Genomic DNA, 22,383 nt, shown 5'->3' on the forward strand with positions numbered 1-22,383 from the left:
GCCTCTACAGTTGGGATTTTTCCATTATCTCACTGAAGAGTCACCTACCTCTTCACTGCTACGTTAGTATTATTTTCATTCTTTATCTGATTTGATCTATTTATAACATTTGAGGCAATGGACCAATTTTCTCCCTGAAAATATTCTTTTCTTTAGCTTCAATGACAATATTCTGTCATTTTTTTCAAGTCTACCTCTGAGGCAACTTATTTCTAATCTTTTCAAATTCCTCCTTTTGCACACACCCCATAAATACCAGTGTCCCTAGAACGACATTCCACACTCTGGACAATCTGAACCCCTGGCAAAACTTCCATCACCATCTTCATGCTATGATCTTTCCCAGATGTATCTCCAGTTGAGGTCTCCCGTGAATCCAATGTTCTTATATAGAACCATGACCTAGACACCAGTGTGAAAATCCATATCCCATAGGCACCTTCAAATTCAAGATGTCTAACTCTAAAACTCTAAACACCTCCCAACTTCTTTCTCTTCCTTGTCCTGTATTTAGTGATTGGCAGCCCTAAATACCCCACTGTCCAAGCTAAGAACCTGAGAACCATTTTTTTGGAGAAGTATTGGATTCACAGCAAAATTGAGAGTAAGGTATGGAGATTTCCTATATACTTCCTACTCTTCCACATGCACAGCCTTCCCCAATATCAACATCCCCCAACAGAGTGATACATTTATTACAATTGATGAACCTACATTGACACAATATTATCACCCAAAGTCCATAGTTTGCATTAGGCTTCAGTCTTGGTGTTATACATTCCATGGGTTTGGATAAATATACAATGACATGTATCCATCACTATAGTATCATACAGAATATTTTCCCTGTGAGCACCATTCTTGATTCCTTTTTCACCGCCCCTATATGATCAATTACTTTGACTTTTATAGTTTATAACATAAAACTTCCTAAATTACCTCGGTGTCCCAATGTAACTTCTTGTGAAATTATGTTTATTTTTTATTCTATAAAACTTGAAACAGATACAATAAATTCCATTGTGAAAATAAAACTCACATTAATGGAAGAGGCTCTAATCATAAAAAGTTATTAAATTTAAATGAAGAATATAAATTTTAAACTTGTCATTACAAAAAACACTAATCAAGAGTTTGATTTAGGTTGAAAGAAATAATTCCACCCTTAGTGGGAATTCATTATGTAAGATCTACTGAGAGAAATTTTACCTCCTTTGACTCATATTGCTTCCAACTGCACTACATCCGATCTCATACATCATAAACTATACTTTACGTTTCAAAATCTGTGAAAGAGTTAATTTGGGGAAATTTTTTTTAAATACAAAATACTTTGTTAAACCAGTTTTCTTATCAATGCAGAACAAAAGACTAGATGGGAAAATATATTTAAATTATATAATCACTAAAACTGTGTAAGATGGAATTTAATTTCAAAAAAAGAGGAAAACAGTGTGAATGTATTTTTTATTTTAGTTCCATATGTCAACTAATAAGTATATTTAAAAAGAAATGTAGTAAAAATACTGTTTGAAACATCAGTGGCCATCATCACCACATGGCATGAAAACACTGAGATAAGATTAGGTAGTAGAGTATATGGCAGTTAAAATCACATTTTAGATTAATCTTTAAAGGAATTTTAAAAATAAACATTTAATATAAAGGAAAGTGTTTCTGCCAAAGTTAAAGAACCTCAGGTTACAAAGAGCTTAGCAATTGGAGGAGAATGAGGCAAAACATTTCAAATTTGAAGAAAAAATCAGTAGGGCATGACTAACAAATGTTATAACTGGGAATGTATAATAAACTAGCACACTTGTTAAAAATATATGGTAGCCACTGTAGAGAAAGTTTATAATTAAGAGTGACTTACGTATGTTTCCTGTGATATTATGCTTAAATTTTGTAACTATATATGATCAATATATGCTCATAATCTTGCCATTATCTTTTTCCAAGATAACTATAATTGCTTCAGACATTACAAGGTTGGCTCAGAAGTAAACTGTAGCATGTCAGAAAAGTAATCTCCACAACTCACAGCTAGCTAGTGGTCATCTAACATAACAGATGGCGCCCTGCCTGTCCTCAGCAGCTTGTGGGACAAAGCTGAATGTCAACACCACTGGGATGTAATTATTGCAATCTCTTGGGTCCAGTTTGGCGTGACCCTGAAAGCAATTCCCCAGGAACTGCTGAAAGCAATACAGTGATGGAAAGAGCAAAGAAATGGGAGCTTTTTGAGACCAGTAGCGTTTTCATTTTACTGACAAGTGTTTTCACGCTGCTTGAGAATAAGTATTTTTCATGCGACAAATCAAATTGACAAGGAAATTGAAAATTTCTTTCAGTTTTCAGTGTGACCTAATTTAAATATTATCAGTGTGGCTTTTATTTATATTGCAGAAGGAGCTATTCAACGATCAAAATAATTTTGAAAAATATTTTTAATGATTAAGAAGCAGTATCAATTATATTTAAATTCTGTTTGCTAAATAACTTGATAATGCTTTGTTATATTTGGGGACATACATTGTAAATTACTACCAAAACTTATTTAATCTTTAAAACTACCCTGTAAGTTAGATCTTAGCACTAGCTCCAATTTACAGGTGGTGAATGAGGCACAGAGAAGTTATGACACAAAACCAGTGATAGATCGAGGGCCCAAACCAAGCCATCTAGTTCCAAAGCCCCTGTTCTTAATCATTTTACTTCTCTGTATTCTGCCTTGTATGTTTCTTTAAAATGCTCAACCTACCTGTGTAGTGTAGTAGTACCTACAAAGATTATGGGGCTTGGTACTGAATACATAATGTAAGAAAATCTAAAATTCCAAAGATACTAAAAAATAGGTCATTAGAGAAATTATTAATATATGAATTGATTACTCATAAATTTCTCTCCAGAAAGGTGCCTTTAAGTAATATATATACTGAGGATGCTGAAAACGTTTTTTATTACTAAAAAATTAACGTCACAAAACAGGTATGCTTTCAAGTGCGTTTTAGTGGGGAGAACTTTGTAAAAATGTCACAAATTTTTTTTCTGATTTACGAATAGCACAAACATTTCTCTTGTACATGAGAACAAGCATCTAAAGGCCCTGCTGCTGATGGTAGTTAAGAAGAACTGAGCACTGTTATCTCATTTAATCTTCACAGCAGCCCATGAGGGAAGTGCTGTTTATTATAACTTCACTTTACAGGTGAAGAAACTTGAGAGAGAAGATAAATAACTTGCCCATAGTATTTTAAATAATACGTAGAATAAGGTGATACCTCTGTGGTAAAAGCAATTGTACGTAGTATAGATAAAATTCTGGTCATTTCTCAAATGTTTGCCTATCATGATCAATCAACCACTAAACAAGAGATGGTGACAGCCTAGACAACATGAGGAAAGCACCTAAGGAACTGTAATTGCTAGTTGTGATTTTTTTCTTGTTGGGGTTTGTAGGAGCAGTCAGTTCTAGGTAGTAGAAGCAGTAGAGAGATATATTCAGGCTCTCAAAGAATTTACAGTCTATGATGAAATTACTCTTACTGTGAAAAGCTCTAAAACCATGGATTATAAATTCTTTGTGTAAACAAGGAATAGCATAAGAGCCTCAGGGGGCGATTGTGGTCTGAGGATACCTCCCACTACATCTCCACTTTGAGGTAGATCTTAGAGGAAGAAAAGGTAAGGTAAGGTGTAAGTGGGAGGAAGGGCATTATTGTTGGGAAAGGCAGGAGCGAAGACCAAGTTCACCATGCTGGAGGTGGGTGGAGGGGGGTGGAGCCTGGTGAACATTTCAGAGGAGCTTCTACTCTTGCCCCTATAATTACTTTCCACACAATAACTGGTTGTCTTTTAAAAACATAAATGAGAGCATGTTTCTCCCTGCATACCACAGTTCAAAGATTTTCCATTTCAGTTATAATCAAGAAGCAAATGCTGCAAAAGGAGTCCCTGCTTAGAGGTTTCACACATACAATGTATGTGTGGGACAGGAAAATGAGTTTAATGAGTGAATCAGGCCAGAATGGATAGCACTGGAGAGGGCTTCAGCTTTGAAGAAGCCATGGGGAGTGGTGTAGACTATGGCTCCTTCAAATGCGGTATTAGGTGCTACTCAGCTCTAGCTGCCCCATGTAGCAGTAGCTCTCCTTTTGCCTGGTGTTCCGGTCTGCTTAAGAGCATCCAGAAATCCAGATTTTTAAGTGAAATCCCCTTTTAAAAATATTTGGCTCAATAAGAATAGTGGAAGAAAAAAAAAAAAAAACACGGTGCAGACAAAATACATCTGCAAGACAGATGTCTAGATCAGAACCACAGGCCACTAGCTTCTGACCTCTGCCCTGCTCAGTCTGGCTCTGCCTTGCTTGGCAACCACAGTTCATACTACCCTTTCCCCTGCTCACCATATTATCACCACAGTGGCTCCCTTTCAGGTTCTCAAATTTTTTGAGCTCTTCCATACTTTGGGTCCTTCATGTTTCTTGTTTTCTCTGTCTACAGTTGTTTGGGGGCCTTCTCATTCTTCAAACCTCAGCGAGGCTTTCACTTCCTCAGAGTGGTATTTCCTGACTCCTATCTAAAAGTGCTACCCCACCCCTTGCCCTTTGTTTCCTTCCCTTATACTAGTGGTTCTCAAAGTGTGGTCTGGGGATCCCTGAAGACCCCCATGATCCTTTCAGGAGGGCCCACAAGGTCAAAATTAGTTTCATTGTAGTAGTAAGATGTAGCTTTCTTTTTTCACTTTTGTTCCTTCATGACTGTATAGTGGAGTTTTCTAGAAGCCGTATGACAGGTGTTACTGCAACAGACTGAATGCAGAAGCAGATATGAAATTTCTGGTCACTTCTATTAAACCAGGCATTAGATCTGAAAAATATGCTACTCTTCTCATTAATCTTTTGCTTTGAAAATATAGTTATTTTCATAAAATCATATTACTTACATTAATATGTAATGGGTTTTATGGTTATTCTTAATATATTAATACATATTTAAACTTTTTTCAATTTTAATTTCTATTGTGGTAAATATCACTGAACATAGACACAAAACAAGTTCTTTGAGGTATATAATAATTTTTAAGTATGCAAAGTGGTCTTGAGGCCAAAATTTTTGAGAATTGTTCCTTTATAGATATATATCAAACACTAAAATTACTTCTCTTATCTACTTGTTTCTTTTACTAAACTATAAGCACCATGTGGGCTGGGACTTTGTTATATTCACCATTTTAGCACTCTTCAGCACATAGAACAGTGCCTGAAGCATAATGGACACCCAGCAAACATATGTAGAACAAGTGAATTAGTAAATGAACCTAAGATGTCTAAATGGGAGTTCTGTTTAGAAGGATAGGTTTGAGCTAGCTCTGTTAAGAAGTTTTGCATACAAGGCAGGACTGTTAAACTGATCGTGCAGTTAATGCAGAAAATTAAAGGTCTGCAAACGAGGAAGTAACAGGATATAAGTGGCATATTTGAGAAATGATTTTATAGTAAAAGTTAAATGAAATAAAATCATCTTTAAATTTTTCTTCCTTTTCCCACACATCTTTATCAACTCTTCAGCCCACTCTCCCCTTGGCTTTTTGAGTGGGGAGAAATTTTTGAAACCCTTGTACATTTCTTACAGCTATACATACATTATGTCCTAATGAATGAGATCACATCGATTTAAATGGAACACTGACAGAAAACACAATTTAGTTCATTAGTAAGGCATGACAAATTTACAGCCAGAAACTCATGTTGACTTTTATAGAGGAACATAAATTAAACATGGTCCGTATTAAAGTCTGAACTCACTCGGGCAAAAATGCACATATTCCTCCAAGGCAAGCTGTTAACATAAAGCGAGGAGGTGTGGTATCTGTGGTGTGATTTGAAGGGCTCCAGGGGAGGTCTTTCTCCCTCCCACGCAGGGAGCACAAGTGTCTAAACTCTACCATTAGAGAGACATTCTTTGAAGTGACTCTTTCTGCTGTACTCTTTTAAAATACAAATCCCATAGAGAACGTTAAGAATTTGGGCTCTGGTACCAAGCTGCTGTGTTTAATTCCGCCTCCATGTTATATTAGCTGCATGACCTCGGGCAACTAATTAAACATTTCTATGCTTCAGTTTATGCATTTGTAAAATAGAGATTCCAATAGAGTAGTTGTGAGAATTAAATAACACATGTAAAGATAGTTGGAATGGTCCCTGACAGGAGGTATTCCCTCTGGCAGTGTTAGTGTTTATTGTTATGGCATTGTGGGTAGCATAGGAGGCTGGGTGTCAAGGAGAACTAACTTAACAACTAAATGGCCAAGAAACCCTGATTAAGTAATTTAGCATGTCTAAGCTTTGATCTACTAATCTAAAAATAAGAAAAGTCTGACTTTAGTTCAATTAAAAGGGAGAAAATGTATTCAACAAATGGATGTGCTGAGTGAAAGGAATAAAGAATGACTTTCTAAAAAAAAATAAATAGTGGTCTCAGGTAGTTTACAGTCTAATGGGGATAGAACTAATGTAATGCACACTCTGCCGAGCACTTTAATGGAGGCATCTACAAGGTGCTGTGAAATCATGGAAGAGGAAGATGAGAATGTTGACTACTGTCATCAGAAAAGACATGGAAGAGAAAGGAGCTTCTCAGATGGGCTTTGGACATATTAGAAGGGTGTTGTCATGCTACTCAAGTGGGATAAGGTAATTCCACGTAGGGAAAGGCTCTGATTGAGCCTGTTTCTATATGGAGGAATGCACAGTGCTTAGCATACAGTAAGAGGTGACGTAGTGGAAAATCAATATGGGAAAAAAAGAGTTCAGAAACACTGTGGAGAACATTGAACTTTGCAAGTTATAGGCTGGGCTTTTACTCTGCAAGAAAGAGAGAGTCTTTGAAAATTTATAAATATGAGAGGTTTCGATCATCTGTTATCATCTGTTCTATAAGAAAATAAGCTTTGGTAACAAGGCAAAGGAAGAATTGGTGAGAAGAGACAGTAAAGTCTGAGAAAGTAACCGGAAAAAAGAGGGACTTGAAGTTGCAGTTAAAGATGAGGAGATCCCAGACGTGAAACCATAGACATGAGGCTCTTTTTTGGTTTGAGAAATGAAGGAATAAGGGTCAAGGATGATACTGGGGTCTGAATCCCAGAAACTTGAAAGATGCCTTTAAGTAAATAGTGCTTTCAGGAAAGGAGAAGCTGGTTTAGGGAAGAAAATAATACATCTAGCAATAAATTCTCTGATTCTAAATACCAACAGAAGGAAAACATATTAATCCAAAACATATTTGAGGTGCTCACAGCTCCTATAATTCACTTCCCTCCTGCCACAGTGCCTGGCATGAAGAACATCAATAAATATGAATCCAACTCTGATGGAAGGGCTCTGTTGTGGGTCTGGAAAGGCGAAGGAGAAGAATGTAGAAATGGGAGTGAGGCTATGTAGAAAAACATCCCATACTGCATATTTTTACTTCTTCTGTGAGAGTTTTTATGAGGCTATAAATGTTAAAAGTAACACAGAAAATTTGTGCTTTTAACATTTAAGAACTGATCTATGAACAAGTAGGTTTATACATCGAACAATCTCTGCTTATCTTGTAATGAGATGCTGATTTTCTTTGCTGCTAAAAAACACACTTTCATTAACATTTTCTAGCTAATTACAGTTAATTATAACATTAAATTCATATGTGATTACTTACAGGAGTGCCAGGTCTGGGGGAGGGGAGCATTCTAGTTCATTCATCCAAGTTACTAAAAATTGCACTGAGTTGTAATAATACCAGGATTTTACATAAAAATACCCTTTTGAAAAATCTCCACTATCCTCATTGTAGTTAAAATTTTAGTTACTCATAATTTATCCATTTGAAATATACAAGGCATTTTATACTCTTAAATATACATTTAACTTAGGTTTTAGGAGTAGTAAATAGTCTTTCCTAATTTTAAATGTGTATTTTAGTGTTATAATATAGCTTTTGCTTTGATGACGCAAGCTTATTATGCATTTAATATGGGTAATTCCCAATTTACAGATACATTGTTTTCTAAAATGTTGTTGGTTGTTTGTTCCAGTTCCTTTTATGACACCTGGTATAGCCACAATAGCAGCTATAGAATCACACAGACATCAGCTGTGGATTCCTGCAATCGGCTATTTGTGGAATTTCTCCAGCCAACTGTAATAAACTCTCCTCCCCCTACTCCAAACAACAAATTTTGACATCATCATATAAATTTCATGAATAATCTTTGCTTCCTGAGAGAGGAAAGTATATGGTCATCAGCTGGTTACAAATACATGACTAATGAATATCTATATTAATAATCAGTATCGTATTTTAAATTATAAGGGAGGGATCTAGAGAGGAAAGAAGAAATTGCTGTTCCTGGTGCTGCTGTTTGTTTTGTTTGCCTTAACTGGAAGACAGAAGTGCAACATCCTGTATTCTGGAAGTCACAGATTGCTACCTGCAGGTCAGATGACTCACAGACATGTAGACCTTGATCTACACAGTGTTAAAAAACTGCGGAATTAAAAAAAAAAAAAAAGGATACAGGGACTTCCCTGGTGGCGCAGTGGTTCAGAATCCACCTGCCAATGCAGGGGACACAGGTTCAAGCCCTGGTCCGGGAAGATCCCACATGCCACGGAGCAACTAAGCCCGTGCACCACAACCACTGAGCCCGTGTGCCACAACTACTGAGCCCGTGTGCCACAACAACTGAAGCCTGTGCGCCTAGAGCCTGCGCTCTGCAACAAGAGAAGCCACCGCAATGAGAAGCCGGCGCACCGCAATGAAAAGTAGCCACTGCTCACCGCAACTAGAGAAAGCCTGCATGCAGCAACAAAGACCCAATGCAGCCATAACTAACTAACTAACTAACTAACTAACTAATTAAATAAATAAAGATGTACCTGCGTATGTGTACAAAGATTTCTTTTAAAAAAATGATACAAATAAACTTATTTACAAAACAGACTCACAGACTTAGAGAATGAACTTATGGTTACGGTGGGGGGGGGGAAGAAAGGGGGGGAGAGATAGACTGGGAGTTTGGGATCGACATTTACACACCACTATATTTAAAGTAAAATGCCTTTCCATGAAAAATAAATAAATAAAATAAAATAGGTAACCAACAAGGACCTACTGTATAGCACAGGGAACGCTGGCTCAGTATTCTGTAATAACCTAAATGGGAAAAGAATTTGAAAAAGAATTGATACATGTATATGTATAACTGAATCACTTTGCTGTACGCCTGAAACTAACACAACATTGTTAATCAACTATACCCAATATAAAATAAAAAGTTTAAAAAAATTAAAATAAAAAATGCCTTTCCATGAATAAATAAATTAATTAATCAATTAAATAAAATAGATAACCAACAAGGACCTACTGTATAGCACAGGGAATGCTGATTCAATACTCTGTAATAACCTAAATTGGAAAAGAATTTGAAAAAGAATAGACAGATGTATATGTATAACTGAATCACTTTGCTATATACCTGAAATTAACACAACATTGTTAATCATCTATGCTCCAATATAAAATAAAAATTAAAAAAAAACCCTGTGGATTAGTTATCTAATTTTGTAAACTGCGAAATTTCATAATAAAAACTAAATTGTCTGTTTCTCTTGAAAAATTGGAAAATCTGTCAGTACAGAGACTATGGTAGCTAAGAAATGGCTACCCCCTTTATAAGGGCATGCACTTTCTTATTTCTACTGTCCTCATCATGCTTTACTGTTATCCTAAAACTGAGACCAAGACTCAGTTCCTATTGACCATCAGTTTATAGTATCTCCTGGCCTGTTTGACTCATTTGCATTATATACGTAGTCTCTAAATGTATGGAGTACTTCCCTCTCATGATGTCTTCTTCAGGGAGAAGGTTAACTAGTGTGGTGTCTGTGTGTGTATTTATACATGTGGATATATAAAGAAATGATAAATGTGTTCTCAGCATTATAATGCCACTCTGCACCCTATTTTCTTCCCTGGTTTCAGATCTATTACATGCCTCCTGCCTGTACTAACAATTCACAAAGCACTTGGGACAACAAGACAGGGAAACAAGGGGAGGTCAATCAACTCAACACTGTAGACAAAAGTAAGAACAGAATTAACTTCAAAATATTATTATATGTTAGTGATTTCCAAACTGTAATACTTTGAAATATTGGCATTTTTATTAGGACATTTGTCCCAATATAAAAATAATTGCCGTATGTATACACCAACATAAATACATTTTCTCTTTGCTTGAAATGATATATTTTGATTATTTCAAAATATTTCCCTACAACCATTAATCAGAAAATATTATGAATTCCCATAGTAGCATGTTAAATTGGTAATTTGTTGTTTATCTCATATATTAACAAATAAATGCTTTCCAAATAGGGATTTCTCAAATAGGCATTCCAAGGGGACCCCTTCCCTGGAATTCTCTCACTTTTTTCTGCTTATCTGTACTCATTTTTGTTGGTTCACAAGCTTCATTGTTTCCACAACTTCAGTCTCACATTACTCTCTGCATTCTTTCTAAGCATATCTAGTTAAGCAAATACGTCAGCTTTTAAGCTATGTAGTCCTAAGAACTTACTTCTGTGGAAATTTTATATTCTTATTTATTTATTCTACCATAGAAATCTTATGTTAAAAATGCAGTGTCTCTAAATGCAAATAATGTTCCATATATTTTAAATGCTTCATATGTCAAGTGATTATTTTAAATTACTAGAGTTATAAGAAGCTATAAGGATGAGCTCCTTCAACACTAAGTTACTATTTGTTTCTTCAGAATGCCCAGTTTTCGGTCAAAACAAGCACCTTCTCCAGCTGCCCTGGCACCTTGCAGGAGTGCTGATTATAATTATGCATAGCCATCATCATGGAATTCACTGATAAACTAGGTTTTAACCAGGTGACATGACCACTTCTTAAAGAACTGTGAAAAATAAGTGGAAGTAAAAATAATTGTGTTAGAAGGAAACTTTTTACAGTGTGGTTTTCATTGTTCAAATACATTTCTTTAAATTTGAATATTGACCATAATATTATAGAAAAAACACTGAACCCCTCAGAAGAGAGTCTTTCTTTTAATCTCAGGCCTGAGTATCACCATCACTAGTTTATATAATCACCGATTATATAATCTTGACAAATTACTTAACTTACCTAAGAATCAGTTTCCTTATATGTAAATTGAATCTGTGAGTTTTATGGGCATTAGTGGAGGAAATATCAGAAAGCACTTTGGAATCATTAACCTGATATTTCCAATTGTTAGATAATGGTTATTGAAGAGATACTTATTCAATACTTACTATATGCAAAACACTGAATTAGGCACTACAGGGGACAAAAAGAGAAGCAAAATATAGTGCCTCCTCTTAATGCATTTATAGTTAGGAACTATAATGTAAGGAATTATCTTCTTACAGATCAAGCAAAGTAAAAGCACTATAAATTAAGTGATACGGACATTGAAAATAGAGAGGTCAGGAAAGTCTGGATATTTGGTTTGCATCCTTAAAGATAGAAAGATGAATTTGGAGAAAGAACATTACAGATAGAAAAGACAATAAAATTCAGGACATGGAGATAGAATGATTGGAATATGTTTGTGGCATATTAAGTAGATCAGTAGGCCAGAGTGGAAGATAAGTTTAGAGGTATCATGGATGATATGGCTAGAGAAGTTAATTAAGTATTATTGTCTAAGTATATATACAGCTGACCCTTGACCTACACAGGGGTTAAGGGCGCTGACCCTCCACGCAGTTGAAAATCCACATATACCTTACAGTCAGCCTTCTGTATATGCAGTTCCTCCATGTTCACAGATTAAACCAGTGGTGGATTGTGTAGTACTGTAGAATTTACTATTGAAAAACATCCAAGTGTAAGTGGACCCACACAATTCAAACCCATGTTGTTCAAGGGTCAACTGTATTTTGGAGGCTTTAAGGTGTTTGTGGGGTTTTTGTTTGTTTTTCTTTATTATTTTTTAATCTCCTACATTATACTCAATCTTTCTTGATATTTTCTCTAATCACTGGATAACTGGAGTTTACTTTAGTAACTACATAATAATCCTTGCAGCATTGAACATTGAATAAAAACTCCATACAGAGAGAAATATGGTGTTTAATTCAACATTGTATTCTCAGAGCCTAGTGGCTGACAAATAATACACACTCAGGAATATCCTTTGAAATAATTAATGTTGCTATGTCAATGATATTTACATTTTTAAAACTTTAAGATCATCTTTCTAAAGGCTTTAACCATTTAAATTTATAGCTATTTAATTTGCATGAACAAAGCTGAATTCTGGCTTGGTATATATTTCACTTGATATATTGCCCAAATAATTCTTATAAAATATGATGTGGCCATAAAATGAAGTAACTTATAGAATTTGGGTATTTTATTGGATAGTCAAAGCAGGCCCATAATATTGAAAACCATTGCAAGTAAATATGTGACTGTGACATCATGCTACTCAGAACAAATTTAACTGCATATTATAATATTACAAATGACTGAATTATTTCTAATGTATTTATAAGTTTTCAGAACTAACTGATCTGGAAGCAATGCCTTTTGAACATACTTTATGATATATATTTTTTCCTTTTAAGGATAGACACTCCTGTGGTTTAGGAATAATGGATGGATGAATAGATTTAAAAATCAAAGTTTTACTGAATATAGGAGAAAGTAACTTTTTTTCATGTGCCCTACACTCAAAATCTGTTCTGTAGTGCTGTTGTCAGGACATAAAATGGCAAAGGAATGCTCATATTGCTATGTTCTCATTTTCTTGTGTTTGGTCAACTGGATAAAGGTCTTTGTTAATTAAGTGAAAATCCATATTATTTCATCCTGTGTGCCTTTGATTTAAAGTCACACATAAAGCTATGTCAACATTGCTGACATTAAATAAACAAACATCAATTAAAGAACAAAACTGTGCTTTGGAGGTATCTACAGAAGAAAAAGCACTCACCAAGCAGTAGGTCTCCCCAGACAGAATTTTTCAAGCCCCACAGCACCTGTCTTCACGGTATTCTATGAAAAGAAGCAAGCAAGAAAACAAAGGTTTGTGTGGGTGGCCTTCTACTCACTATCTATCCCCTTTGATTGAATGGACTTGCCAGTTCTGCCTCTGCCACTGCTGGAAGAATAATGGCTGTGGGCCCTTGACCTCTGCAAGTCTGGGATCTCAAACCTCCACTCTGGGTTTCTGCCAATTAAACTTAGATCTTGTTCCCTGATTGAGATTATTTTAATATTATCAAATAGAAACAGAATAATGCCTCTGTAGCCCTCAGGCTGTTGGACAGAACTCAAGCTATGTATAGGTTTTACCATGTTAAATCAGTTTTCTCTGTCATGTTGTAGCAGTGTTTCAAGGGACGCGGTTGGACCATTGTACGTCCAGAGACTCATGTTAGCAGAAATGTGATGGTGCTCCACTCTGAAAGTGGCTATAATAGAAATGATGAAGTATCTTAGGGAAGCAATAACAGGATTCATATATTTCCAAAATCTTAACAAAGAAGCCAGAAAATAATTGGCCATCGTGGAAGATTCGTAATCTTTTTTAAAAGTTTATTTTTATGATTATAAACTTAAGCTGCTGGACCTTAGTCATAGTTTACTTTATTCAGTAAAAACTAGGCAATAGTTAACTTCTCCTAGGAAATAGTAGTATTGCTGAAAAGTGAGTGGGATAAAAATGCTAGTCTATATGCATTTGCTGGGCATACATTTAACCACAAGGATTATTTCAGTGGAATTAAGACTTATTTGAGTAAAACCTAAGGGGGATTTATATAAATAGCCTTTTATATTTTCTTCCCTCTTCATTAAAATATTTTTCCCAAGTTTAAATATAAGTTTAGAGCCCAATAGATGAGACATTCTTGAAAACTGATTATTTAAAAAATAAATTATGTCTGGCAGACTTAGAAAGGGACTCCTAAACCAAAACATATGTGAAAGGTGTTAGAGATTTCTAAATTTCAGTTCAGTTCAGAAACATTTTCTGTGCCAGCCCCTGAGCTGGGAGCTGAGCTATCATCACCAAATAAGGCCTCATGCCTCGTCTCAGAGAGGAGCTTACCATCCAATGAAAGACACCCAAATGGAGGCTGTCAGCAAACTGTGGCAATGGAAGGATTTTCAAAATGTGTGCCCCCGAACAATTGTTAACATAGAAAACACACACGCCAAAAGTCATATCTTTGTTTTCAACATGGAGTTCAGTTCATGCAGTTGTATAGCCATGATTGAGAGGACTAGTTGCTACCCTGGCTTAAAGAGGAGCTTGTAAGCATTTGTGAGCTCACTAGACCAACCTGAGGCTTGATGTGAATATTTAGGATGAACTTGGAAATGATAGAGTAGAAGATCAGTTATCCCTTGTGGAGAGTGTGTTGGGTACTTTCCCAAAACAACCATAACTCTAAGACAAGCATACCAAAATTTAGCAGTACACCTGTTATAAAAAGCAAAGGAAGTGATTTCTAGACCCATAAACATTAAGGAAAAAAAAGTTATCTAAATATGTATGTCTAAGCATATAATTAGGGTAAACCATTATAATACCTCATCTATATAGATGAAATAAATGTACTTCTTTTTACATACAAAAAAACTGGGAAATTATCTTGAGTTTTCACCTCTATTTTTTCTTGGATTTTTGGTCTAAGAACTAAAGTGAGATGAGTGCCTGTCTCAGGAGGGAGTTTTAGGCAAAAGTTTCAAATGATGAAAGGTGAAAGAGAGGAAAAAAAGCCTGAAAAATCATAAGCTCCTATAAAGTCTGAGTGTTGCAGTGAAGGAGACAAATAATGCAACTCTAAGTAAGGAGCCTGAACTTCGTCCTCTTTAGATACCATTCAGTTCTACATGTCTAAGGTTCAGTTATATTCAAATTCAAATTGGATTGAAAAGGTTTGTTTCCTCCCTAAGCTAAGACTCCTAAAATAAATGGAAAAGACCAATGGAGAGTTACCTCTAATTCACAGTTGCTCTATGTAAAGCTAGATCCAGTCTCGACTAAAATGTATCTGGTCTAATTAAACTTTGCAGGGCTGTGTGAAAGGATGTAAAAAGGTTGGGCTCTGATCTACACCTGGCAGGTTCATGGCTCAGCCTGATGTAGCTCAAGCTTCTTATTTCAATTTTTAAAAAAAAAATTTTTTTTTTTTATTAATTAATTTATTTATTTTTGGCTGTGTTGGGTCTTCGTTTCTGTGCCAGGGCTTTCTCTAGTTGCGGCGAGCGGGGGCCACTCTTCATCGCGGTGCGCGGGCCTCTCACTATCGTGGCCTCTCTTGTTGCGGAGCACAGGCTCCAGACGCGCAGGCTCAGTAATTGTGGCTCACGGGCCCAGTTGCTCTGCGGCATGTGGGATCTTCCCAGACCAGGGCTCGAACCCGTGTCTCCTGTATTGGCAGGCAGATTCTCAACCACTGCGCCACCAGGGAAGCCCTTCTTATTTCAATTTATCTTAAGCATTTAAAAAAATTTTTATTCATTTTATGTACTCCATCTGAGCATGTGTGATTTGTAAACACCAGTACTTGATGTAGCATTTACTTTATTTGATGATTTCCTTGTCTGTAAAAATAGGGACTGAAATTCCTCCTCCAAAGTTTTGTAGTTTTATGAGTTTACAACATAAATCTCTAATCTCAAAGTCTCTTAAGTGCAGTACCTTAGTTTGCTGTACAGTATTCACAGAGGTTTTTCAGTTTGGAATATATCTGGACTTCTGCATAACTAAAAATTTTCCTTTGGGGTTTAGTGTCAAGTCATCAGTTAAACCAGATGGAAGCCCTAAAGGCAAATATCTTTGTTCTTTCATCATATAGATTAGTAGGTCTCAAACCTGCTTGAACTTCAGGATTCTCAGGAAGATTTATTTAAAGTATACATTTTTGAGCCCCATCCAAAGGAATTGTCAGCCAGTGGTTTATAGTAGGGTCCAGGATACATATTCTTATATGACTCTCCTGAAAGCCTTCCTCATATACAGATAGATTTAGAAGCCTACATAATCTAGGGTCACAAATGCCTAAGAGTATTTTCAATTTGTCAGTGCCGTAAGTGTGGTTGAGTCCTTTAGATGCTTTAAAAAAATAAGGTGAAATTAAAGCAATATCTTAGATAACACAACAAAACTCCCCATATCAGTGTCCAATATCTGAACATTGTGGAAGTTTTAAGGGAAGAAGAAAAAATCATCAGGCTGTTTGATTCAGTTTCCAACTTTGTGAACATAGAATATCCTTCGTCATATTTAGAAACATCACAATTAATAACAAGATATTAACAAACATGTCATACAACTAAAACACTGGTAAATGTTTAGCTGGTAAAAATGTTTGAGCTGATAGAAATTTTTAGTTTGTTTAGTTAGCAAAGAATCCTTAGTTCCTTTAAAATATTCTTCATGCTGACTCTAAGCTAACTGGTCTGATCAAAATATTTCCTTCAATATTATTGTCAAGTGGTCAGGAGTCTAGAGAAAGGGAAGAGCTGGCCATCCTCTCTAGAAAATAAGTTTCTGACAGATTTAAATGCTCATAAGTATATGATTTTAATTTTTTATGATGTATTCTTGGATGGAGAAAAATCCATTCATATCAGGTTATGACTACTAATTTAAAAAAATTTAATATACCTTCAGCAAACACTTCATCTAGTGATAAGTAATACTGAGATGTCATGGCTAATTTAGCAATCAATCATGCAATTAAGACATTGTTTTGTTTCGTTTTTCTTTTTTTGGTCTTTTCTTGCCTTTTCCTTTCCTTTCCTTTCTTTTAACTTTTTCCTTTTCCTTTCTTTTAACTGCTGAACATTTATGAAATTATTGTTTTGTTGAGTGATTTGTTGGGTTTAAGAATATATGGCACATGGGCACATCCTTGAAAATTCAAATTCCCTTCAGTAAAGGACCCTATGTCACTGACGCCAAAGCCTGCATCATTTGAAGTATTTATGTCCTCTTCTTGGAAGTCAGGAATTTGACTTGAATTTAAGGAACATATATATATACATAAGCAGGCAAAAAGAAATTAAAATGGATTAAATTCAAGAATCAATTTAATGAAAGGCTTAGGTGAAGGTGAAGAGAGACTTTCTTTTTTTAACATCCATTGATGATGAAATTTGTGAGGTTAGGGCCTCAGTGACTGCTTCTCCTGATCCCATCCAGTGGCATGTGGCTGTTAGAATGAAATAAGAGGGAGGAAGAGGAGAGGAAGGGGAGGATGGAGCTAATGTTGATTTTTGCTTCAAGCTAAACCCCAGAGGCTTTAATTTTCATCTCGAAACAGAGGGGAGGCAAATGGAGTGACCATTTAGGTTGATTAACACCTTGAATTTCTTCCATACTAGGTGACATGGTGTGGGTGGGGCGGAAGTCTCCTTGGTCTCTCACTAAGGGCCAGAGGCCCAGGTAAAGGATCAGATCTGTTTCTTTACTCAGTCACAGAACCGTCAGTAAGATAATAAGATGTTTATAACATTTTTTTTCAGAAAAGAATTTATATCTACAATGCTCCTTTGTTTATTAATCCTTAGACTCTAAGATTAAAGTACACAGTTTTTATCAGCATAAATTCCTCTTCTGACCTACTTTTCCCAACCATTGCAGGATTGTGTGTCCTTGGAAAATCTCTGACCGGGGTGGCACCATTATTTTGAATGCAGTGCAGCACAGCAGTGCCAGCCTCTCCTGGCTTTTGCTCACCCTTGTTCCTTCCAGGTTATCATTTTGTTAGTTCAGGGTGAATTTATATTCTTGTTTTTTGTTTGTTTGTTTGACATGCCTTATCTGCTAAACAGAGGAGAGAATGGACAAAAAACAACAACTATTCTAAAATGCAGCCTCAAAGGGATCATTTTTTAAGTTTAGATCATCTGTTAAATCCATTGTTATCCTGACACCTTTATGAAATCGGAAGAATGGTAAATTTTTACCTGCATTCATGGAGAGCCTTTTAAGAAATAATAATTATAATTTTAAAACTCTAAAAAAATCAGTAACAATAGTTAATTAAAAATTCTTTTTCTGATTTATTAAAGACTATTTTAAAACTGGTTATCTGAATACATTTAATCCAAATATCCCCCCCACGCAAACCCTTTTTAAAGAAGCAAGCAATAAATTCATAAAGGCTTATCTTTTATAGAAATACATGATAATGAGACTGCTAAATAACATGCCAAGTCTGGTTAAAACATAATATGAGAAACTGAGAAAAAGAAAGCTCTTTTTAAAAAAAGCTTCAAGGTGAAGTGAAATCTAAACACAAACAAAAAAGTTATCTCCTCAGCTCAAACTGGTGTTACAACTGAATATTTCAAAGGAGGTAAACTGTTAACATTATAATCTCCTTTTATCTCTATCAGTTCCTTGGAGTTTGCATCATGTTGATTCTACTACAGTCCTCCAGGGTGTGATTAAGATCAAGGTCTCTGGAGCCAGGCTGCCCAGGGAGCCAGGCCTGATTCTGCCACTTAGTAAATGCTGTGAATGTGGGCACATCATTGAAATATCCGTGCCCAATATCCTCCTCTGTGTAAGGCTAAAAATAATATGTATGGTAACCATCCATCATAGTTTGCCAGGGACAGTTCCCATTTATGACAGTTGTCCTGAAGTAATTATAACTAGCTCCCCCTTTCACACTCAAAAATGTCCCATTTTAGTTGATAAATTATAGTTTCTTTTCTTAAATGGCTATTGTGAAGATTCACAGTTATGTAAAGGGCTTAGAGAAATGTTACCTATAAATGTAAGATTGTTGTATTTCTTTTAAGATTACTGTATTTCTTGTCTATTATGATTCCAATATAATTCCAATATAAAGAAACAGAATTGACAAGGGAAATCTAGTAGTTCCACATGCCCTGTGCAATAACATAATGGACAGTGGAATAGCATGGGCATCCTAAATACTCGCAAAAGTCTATTTTCAAAGAATCTGGTTGTGTCTTGTCTTATATATAAATATAGAAACAAAGTTGTTATATCAGTAGGTCTACATTCCAAAATTTTCAAACCAAGGGAGTAATAAAATGCAAAAATGAAAAATAATGCTATTGGTAGAAAAACAGGTACGGATGTTAGTCTTTCAAGCAGACATCATTTTAGGCAAACAATAGGTTATACATTAGCCATAATATAACTGGGTTTAGTTGTTGGATAAACATCCTCTCCGTAAAGATATAAAAGAGCACAGATGGCCACCCATTAATACAATGGCCTGATATTTGCCTGATAAGCATCAATATACCTGTGCTGTTATTAAAATGTTGAAAAACCCCAAGTAACCTTTCCCAGCTTTGTTGCCTCAGCCTTACCCAAGAACCTTGGTCTCACCCAGGATCCAGCAGCTAAGAGGTTCATTTTTGCCCGGGCTGTGGATCCCCAGAACTTGGCTCTAGCTTAAGCCTATGACCTTTCTAATGGGAGGTACCTCTGCTGTTCCTTTAATAGTCCCCCCTCCCCCAGAGTGGAGGGCATAATGAAATTGTTCCAAAACATAATTGGGTAAAGGAAAGTAAGTCTCCCCTCTCCATGTAAATTCGTAAGCTTGTGCAAGTGCATGTGGAGTCTGCTGTGAAGGTCACCTCAAGCAAAGGACAGATGGGAAACTTTGGAAAGACTTTTGGTCATTGTCTTTGACAGAATTTTGGGAGGAACATATAATTTTCCAGAATTAAAAGAATATTTTTATCAGTAACCTCACCTTAAAGTACATAACCTATTTTTCAGGATCATTTTAATGCCTATTTATAATCGAACTGTATTAGTTAGAGCAAAATAAATTTTTTTTGAATTTTATTTTATTTTTTATACAGCAGGTTCTTATTAGTTATCCGTTTTATACATATTAGTGTATACATGTCAATCCCAATCTCCCAGTTCATCACACCACCACCATCCCCGCCCCGCCCCCCCCACTTTCCCCCCTTGGTGTCCATACGTTTGTCCTCTACATCTGTGTCTCTATTTCTGCCCTGCAATAGAGCAAAATAATTTTTAATTGTGTAGTAACCTTAGTATTCATTATGGAGATTATGCCAATGAAATTATTTTATTTTCTTTGTAAGGATGTCAGAAAAGAATCTCCTCTTCTTTTGAAGAAATTTGTGAATAGCAAGTGACCCCAGCTACTGTTCCAAAGGGACAGGCATGCATTTCAAACCAGTGACATCAATAAGGTCAGGGATTAAACTGCACACGTAACAATAATGTGAGGAACAGACACTTGAGAGTATCTTGATTTTCCACAGGGATTGCTTTCAGAGACCCAACTGGGGACTATAGTGAAAGGGTTCTTTTGCTTCTAGCAAAATGTGTCTGAGTCTTGTTGTAGTGCCAGGGCGATGATGAAATGCTTGATCTCTAGCAACACTCTGTCAGTGTGTTTGCATTAGCAACCTGAGTAACTCTGCATAACAGTAATAAGCACAGGCATTTAAAGGCAAAGGGTTTCAGAAGTGTGGAAAACAAACGGAAACAAAAATTGTTGATGATATTCACCTTTCAATCAAATTTTTATCATATGAAAGTTACCATTTTCACTGGTATAATTTCTGATGTACAAATACAGTTAAAATTAATATTCTCTCTTTTCATGAAAATGTACCACATTTTAGGCACATGTTGATTTCTTTTACCAACAGTGGACTATATTAAACTTTGTTTTTCTTTATCACTTGGCATCTTTTGTGGCCATTTTGGACTGTGACGGCCTGTTTTTGTCTACATGTTCCAATACCATTATCCATAAAAATACAGTTTTCCCTCTTCTGTTCCATGAGGGATTTCAGCTGATTCTAGTACTTTGTTATTTTTCTCCCCTCTGAACTCATAGTGATTACTGTCAATGGCACTAGGTATGGTAGGCTGAATAATGGCTCCCTGAAAGATGTCCACATCCTAATCCCTGAAACCTGTGAACCTTACCTTATATGGCAAATTTGACTTCACACACATGAATAAATTTAAGGTCTTGAGAGCTGGAGATTATCCTGGATTATCCAGGTGAGCCCTAAATACAATCACAAATTTGCTTATAAGAGAGATTTGACACAGAAGAGGAGAAGGCAATGTGACCACAGAGGGAGAGATTGGAATGAGGTGGTTTCTAGCCAAGGAATGTCAGTAGCCCCAGAAACTAGAAGAGGCAAAGAAGAGATCCTCGCCTAGAGTATCCAGAGGGAACGTGGTTCTGCCAACACCTCGATTTCAGCCCAGTAATACTGATTTTGGACTTCTGGCTTCCAAAGCTGTGAGAGAATAAATTTGTTTTCTTAAGCCGCAAAGCTTGTCGTAATTTGTTATGATAATGAGGAAACTAACACACCATGATTCAGAGACTATGTACAGATTTAAATACCTTTTCTTTTCAAAACTACGATTTTCAACAAATCATAGATACAGAAAAATTACAAAAATCATCATTATAAATAAATTACCACATGAGTTGGCACATACTTGTGTAACTACCACCCAGGTTGAAAAATATGTGTGGTTTCTTTTTGTCCATCTCAATAACTATCCTCTCCTTTTGATCCCGAAAGCTCGGTCTCTCTTCACCGGTGCCAAATCAAATCTCAGAGACAAGAGTTTTGGGTGAAGTAGAAAAGAATAGCTTTATTGCTTAGCTAGGCAAAGGAGGACACAGAGGGCTCCTGCCCTCAAAAACTATGTGTCCCAACTTGGGAGGATTTGAGGAGTTTTATAGCAGTAGTTCAAGGGCGGGGTTGCTGACAAGATTAGGGTGTGTGCAGGGGCTGCACTCTTAATGTCATCTCAGGTGGACAGTCTCCTAATCTGATGAGCTTCTCTGGTCCCTTTAATCTGGCCTCAGGTGGTTTCTTGACTGCTCCTCCCTTGATTAGCAACTGTTCGAATCTGCCCTTTGGAACTCAGGGATGGTCATGGAGGCTGGAGTCTTACCCATATGAAAACGGGGAGACAGAAAGGCTTTCGTGCCTGGAAGCCCCACAGGGTCCTTCTTGTTTTCAACTTCTCCTTGAATGTATCTACTGTCCTGATTTCTAACACCATAGATGAATTTAGCCTGATTTTGAACTTTACGTAAATGGAGTTGTATAGTATATTTCTTCTTTTGTCTGACTTATTTTGCTTAATATTTTGTTTGAGACATTCAGTGACATTGCTATGAGTAGAAGTAGTGTATTCCTGAGCAATACCCATTGTAGGAAAATACCATAATGTGTTTATCCATTCTCCTGTTCATAGACATTTGTGTCATTTCCAGTTTGAGGTTATCATGAATAAAGCTGCTGTGAACA

The 22,383-nt window shown here is 36.1% G+C and overlaps 1 protein-coding gene across 1 annotated transcript in view; it reads left to right on the forward strand.

Moving 5' to 3' along the window:
• SEMA3C (semaphorin 3C) overlaps nt 1-22,383 on the forward strand; it is a 184,721-nt gene that overhangs the window by 43,956 nt on the left and 118,382 nt on the right. The gene's annotated exons all lie outside the window — the stretch shown is intronic.

This window comes from Balaenoptera acutorostrata, chromosome 7 (genome assembly GCF_949987535.1).
Source record: "Balaenoptera acutorostrata chromosome 7, mBalAcu1.1, whole genome shotgun sequence".
Classification (NCBI taxonomy): Eukaryota; Metazoa; Chordata; class Mammalia; order Artiodactyla; family Balaenopteridae; genus Balaenoptera; species Balaenoptera acutorostrata.